The following is a 6190-nucleotide window of genomic DNA, read 5'->3' on the forward strand; positions in this document are numbered from 1 at the left end:
TGACAAAGAACAGTGCACACACTTGATAAACTCTTCATAAATTTATTATCAGGCAATATCTATTTGTCAGTCCTTGAGTCATTACTTTTGGCATCAAGCTAAGATTCAAATCGAAGGTGAACATAAAGCCTCTGCAATTATTTTAAATGACTAATATATATCACAAGGAGGGGCTAATGAGAGTAAATGAAATAACATTTGCTGGCAATATGATTGCTTGCTTTTATAAAACCAAGACCAAGTGGTTAAAATTTAAAGTTGATTAGGATCTGCTAAACCACAGGTGAGTGAGTGGTGCCAAATCTAGATTAAAAACTACTGTCATTGAATTTTTCTAAATATCATTATAGAGTTTATACAAAATTTAATCAAGTTTCTCATTTGCAGTTACTGTTAAAATTATATTCAAATAATATTCATTGACTACCCTTGTGCTAGGTACCACTGAGGATATGATCTAATGCTTAGCAAACGGAATTTTAAATACATGGTTGTGATCATATGTTTAGTAATCTAGGGAAGGGACCGAATTCCTATTTAAATTCAACTCCCAACAAGGTTAGATTTGGTGGTTTCAATAAATCACTTTACAGATTATTGAGCTAATGTGGTCACAAATCATATATCATCCACCTCCACTGGTCTCTGCCCTCTAGTATATTAAATATAATTGGGAAGACAAGATACAGACATGAAAAGTTAAATAATTGTCCTAGACAGTGATATAAGGGCTATCACAAGGAAATGCATGATTGAATGTCAAATGACGCCTCCCATCTCTGAACCAGTGACATTTATTGCTGTATACAGAAGAGATCAAGCCAAGAAGAGCTACAGAAGTTCAGAGGGGAGAGAGGAATGTGATCTGAAGTGCACAGAGACAGTTTCAAGAAGAAGGCAAGGACTGGAGATGGCCCTTTAAGAGTAGGTGGACTTTGCAAAGATGAAGAGAAGGGCAAAATGTGTCCACTTAGCTCTATGGTTTGAACCTGGGTTCTCAATTCTATTTCTGCTTATTTTATCTTTGGATTATTCTGTCTACTCCTGTGGAAGACTCTGCCCACTGCTTAGCAAAACCCTCTTATTTCTGGGCTAGACTACATTTCTCAGTCATGTGTGGCCATGTGGCTGATTTCTAGCCAATGAAATGAGTGGAAATGTATTAATCATCTACTGTTGCATAACAAATTACCCTGAAACTAAGCTGCTTAAAACAACAGACATTTGTTATCTCATACTTCCTGAGGGTCAGGCATTCAGGAGTCTATTAATAAGGTGGTCTGGTTCAGGGCCTCTTATGAGGCTGCAGTCAAGGTGTGGGCAGGGCTACAGTCACCGGAAGGCTTGCTTTGGGCTGGAGGATCCACTTGCAAGCTGGCTCACTCACATGGCTATTGGTGGGAGCTCTCTGGGCCCCTCAGTGGGATACTTGAATGTCTTCATCATATGGCAGCCAGCTTCCCTCAGAGTGAGTGATTCAAGATAGTAAAACTCAGTCTTGGAAGTCACACACTGTCATTTCTGCAATATCTTATTTGTTCCACAGGTCAATCCCATTCATTGTGGGAGGGGGCTCTGCATGATCATGAAGACCAGGAGGCAGAGGTTATCTTGAAGGCTGGCTACCAGAGGAAGTGCTCTCTACTACTCTCATGCTTCGTACAGAAAGAACTCCCACGTGCTGCTTTCCCCTGCCAGCTGGCTGAAATGAAACAACTCTCAGGGCCGCTTGGGACGCACATGTTAAAGGTAGTAGGACCTCCATCAGCTTGGGTCCTGAATGACTACATGGAGTAGAGTACCCTGTTGACTCGTTTACCTGTCGAGCACTAGTTAGTGAGCAAGAAATCAAGTTCTGCTGCATTTGAGCCTTTGTACAGTTTCAGGTCTATTTGGTTCAGCAGTTAGTCCATCCCAAGCAGCGTACGTCCCATGCAGTGAATCATTACAGTGCCTTCTATTGAAGTAAAGTCAAGCACCACAGAATGTTGAGGGAGTGAGGGGACTGTCTCTATTACATCCCTTTGTCCTGTGGCGCTTTTTAAAAATTTAACAAGTATCAACTGAGTGCCTACCACATGTCAGGCCTTGTTCTAGGTGCAAGGAGCACAGCTATAACAAAACAAAGCCCTTGCTTCATGGGGCTCATATTCTAATGGACTATCCAGTGGAGGCCTCTTGATGAATGCACCAAACAAGTTTGCCAATGTTCCCATTCAGGGGGTTAAAAACTATAAAGGCATTTGCTGAATCTCCCAATTTGATGGGGGCCTGATAGATTAGTGTTTCCCCTAACTGTGCTGTAAGCCAGTGCTAAGGTTTCTCAAGCTTTTATGTGCACACGAATCACCTGGGGAATCTTGTTAAAATATAAAATCTGCTGCAGTAGGCCAGGGGTGCCGCCTGACTGCATTTCTAACAAGCTCTCAGCTGATACTGATGGTCCCTGGGTCACACTTGGTGTGACAAGGTTCTAAGGAACACTAGTTACTGGATGGTAAAGATATCCTATGTATAAAGGATTTCATGTTCAAGTAACTGAGACGATGCTGCCCTCATTCCTGACTGCTTTCTAATTCCTGCTGCCAGTGCTGTCAGAAGCCTAACAGTACTTTCTACCTTGTGTTCTGTGAGATACTCCCCTATCTTTATATTTATCTCTTAAAATTTAAGCCAGTTTGAGAGAATTTCTCAAATTCTCTCAACTTCTCGCAATATGTGGCCCTCAAAAAACCTCGAGTAAAGGCCAAGAGTTTCAGGTACAGGGAATGAAGGAGAAATGGAGCCATGCTGCAGAGATTGGGGACAAAGCCAAAGCAATCAAGCTGCAAGAGGAACGTGAAGCAGATTTCCCAAGAGCCTGAAATATACACCCTCCTGCCCCTCCCAAGCCTCAGTTTCCTCACTGATTACATTTGATTCTCCCAGCAAATCCTTTGGGATGACCTGCTGGGATTTCATAACACCGAAAGTCTAGGCACATGGCCATCATATTTTCTTCTGTAAAATATTACCTGCAACCAGGGTTTGGGAGAATAAAGTGGGATAATGACCAAAAGCAATTAGCAATTTACTGGCACTCAACAAATGTCAGTTACTGGGAACCCAGCTATATTTGAGAAGAATTAAACGATTTCCCCCCCAGATAGAGGAGAACTGGCTTGTTGAAAACGGAAGAAAGATATCCCTGGAGAGTTAGTGAAGGGCACTGATCAAGGGTGCGAGAGGGAGTGGGGATAAGGGAAGGAACAAGCACATCCACAGCTCATCTGAATGCGAGTGTCTTGAACGCACTGGAACCAAGATGATTCTTGAAGGAATATCCCACTTCCACTAAATAGTAGTTTCTTACCAAGAAGAAACAGTTGAATTATTCTTAAAGCATACATGTTCACATTATTATATGATAAACTTTGTCGGTGGAACGGCCACCCGCGGTCTCCTGCGCAGATGGGCTCCGTGGCCTAGCGCCCTGGTCCCCGCCGCCCGTGATCGCGCTCCCAGTCCCGCGAGGGGTCGTCGCCGAGGCTTCTCCCAGCCCACAGGCAAAAGCATGGCAGCCATGCCCTCCAGCGGCCCACTCGTGGCCACCCACGACTACTACCGGCGCCGCCTGGGTGCCACTTCCAGTAACAGCTCCTACGGAAGTGCCGAGTGCCCTGGGGAAGCCATCCCCCACCAGCCCGCTCTCCCCAAAGCCCACCCAGGACACGGGTGGGCTAGCTTCTTTTTCAGGAACTCCACTCTCCCGTTCATGGCCACAGTGTTTGCGTCCTCAGAGCACTCGGAATCTGCCCAGGCCTCCGCCAGCACGATCACCTATGACCTGGCTCGGGAAGCCGTGGGGAAGCAGCAGCCTGGCAAAACCAACTGTAGGCCCCCGTCCTGAGTGGCCCCCAACAGCTGCCAGGCTTCCTTCCAAGGCACTAGGCTCATCAGAGCCCCCCCTTCCCTCCCGACACTAAGCGGGCTGCAGCCAGCGGAAGCAGTTGTTTTTTAATATTAAAACAGCAAAACACCAAAAAGGAAGTTGAGAGGACCCCACTCCTTACTATCCAAGCCACACAAGAGCCTTCCTGACACCCCAAAACCCTGTGCCTTGCACCAAGTGGAAAATAAACTCCAAGGAGCCGGCAAAAAAACAAAAACAAAAACAGTCAATCCTCTACAATTCAAATGTCCAGGTGAAGATTATAATCTTCACATATTAACTATTTTGTTTACGTATCTAGAAGAAACAGCTCAATTAATATAAAAACATGTTTAGTAAAGATTACATAATAGTTTATCTGCTGTAGCTTAACTCCCAAATATTCAGTTTCAGTTTTCAAGTATTAACTTTATTTTCCATGCTTGTGTATCTTTGTATCCCCAACTTCTCAGCAAAGAGAGAGAGAAGAAAAAGGACCTAAGGTGTTCTCCAGGACACATCCTTGGGGTGACAGTGATGCGCAGCAGGACCCTGTGGGGCTCCTGGGCACAAAAGCCTTTCTGTGTCCCCCATTCCTTGATTACAGGAAACCGGCTTCATTCAGCCTCCACGACCTTCCCTGAGTGCTGAGGAGCAGGTTCAAACAGATGCTAATTAGGGAAGGGAGGGGATACAGAGACAAGGGAGGAACAGTCAAGAGAAACAATAGTGTAATTTTGGGGCTGGGTCCTGGTTCCCCCCAAGGGATACACACACACTGTAACAGTATCTTTGAGCTGCTCTGCAGATACTGAAGCCCTCACCAGGTGGGAGAAGTTAACGGTTAATTACAGTATGCTGCCTATGCTGCCCAGCAGCACGTAGACCCCAGACTAGTTGGAACCAGAAGGTGGATGATGCTGACGCCCACTTACTTCCCCACCAGCCAATCAGAAGAATGTCCACGAGCTCATCACATTCTCCTTGAACCATTACTATAAAATTTCTCACTACCCCCTCCACGTTGGGACGCACAGTTTTGAGGGCATTAGCCACCTGTGGCCCCCTTTGCCTGGCAAAACAATAAAGCTATTCTCTACTTCACCCAAAACTATGTCTCTGAGATTTAATTCAGTGTCGGGATAGAGAGGCTAGATTCGGCTTCAATGGAAATGTTGTGTATCATGATTGTGGTACACGTAACACAACTGTGTGTATTTGTCAAAATTCAGAGACCTGTACACCTAAAATGGGTGATTTTTTACTGTATGCCAATGATACCTTAATAAACATGATTTAAACCAAAACAGAAAGAACACACCCTTGAACCAGGAAGTCTGATGTTGTAAGAGGGCACATAAGCAGATTTAAAAACCTGATTTTACAACTGAACTAGGAAAGAAAAGTTCCAACATTGTAATCCAAATGACCATAAAGGAAAATCTCCTAGACCGTCACGTCTCAGCGGGTGGCGTCAGCCACGGCCCTGTAAACACTCAGCCCTGAGTAGCAAGGCAAAGCGCCCAGCAAAGGCCCCCAACTCCTGCTTAGAGCTGCCTTGGCAAGACTGGACACAGAAGGAACACGCACACCCCCCTTAGCCCTGGGGACCACGGCAGGTCTGCGCAAATACAATCCCACGAACCACCATGTTTCAAAATCGTCAGAAAGACTTTCAAGACTCTCTTGGTTGCAGTCGACAGAAACTCACCTCCTGCCCACATCCTTGCCTAGTTCACACCCTCACTGTACTCAGGTCTCTGCTCAAATATCTCTTTGCAGAAAGGCCTCCCTATTCCAAATAACCACCTCCCTCTTCACTCTATCCGCTTGCTCTGACTGGCTTTTTTTCTTCATAGCACTTGTCCCAATAGGACATTGTCATATACATATATATATATATAAAATGAAGCTTACAGTCTAGTGGGGGAAACAACTAATTCACAATTCACACATATAGTTGGCTTTCTGTCCACTAGACTGTAAGTTCTATGAGGGCAGAGGGCTTTTATCTTTTCTGTTCACATCCACAGCCTCAGCCGTTGAGCAGTGCTTGGTATATAGTAGGAGCTCCATAAATATTTGAAGAATAAAGTGAAGAGGAGAATCGATTTCTGAATCCAAACCACAGCAAAAGGGAGGAATAATCGAACTAAGGACTCGAATGCCCTCAGGGCTCCCTTGACGGTTCCGCTGCCACTCAATCTGGTGTCCCTTCACTCTCTCAATGATCCGCATCATGGGTGACTGACGCTCCAGCTTACCTTATCACAACTCCAC

At 45.1% G+C, this 6190-nt stretch overlaps 1 pseudogene across 1 annotated transcript; it reads left to right on the forward strand.

Moving 5' to 3' along the window:
* Positions 1–3492: 3492 nt before the first annotated feature.
* LOC309839468 (pancreatic progenitor cell differentiation and proliferation factor-like) lies at positions 3493–3965 on the forward strand (annotated as a pseudogene). The gene has a single exon. The product of its transcript is annotated as a pancreatic progenitor cell differentiation and proliferation factor-like (transcript).
* Positions 3966–6190: the final 2225 nt, after the last annotated feature.

Source organism: Grampus griseus, assembly GCF_964374135.1.
Source record: "Grampus griseus genome assembly, chromosome: X".
NCBI lineage: Eukaryota > Metazoa > Chordata > Mammalia > Artiodactyla > Delphinidae > Grampus > Grampus griseus.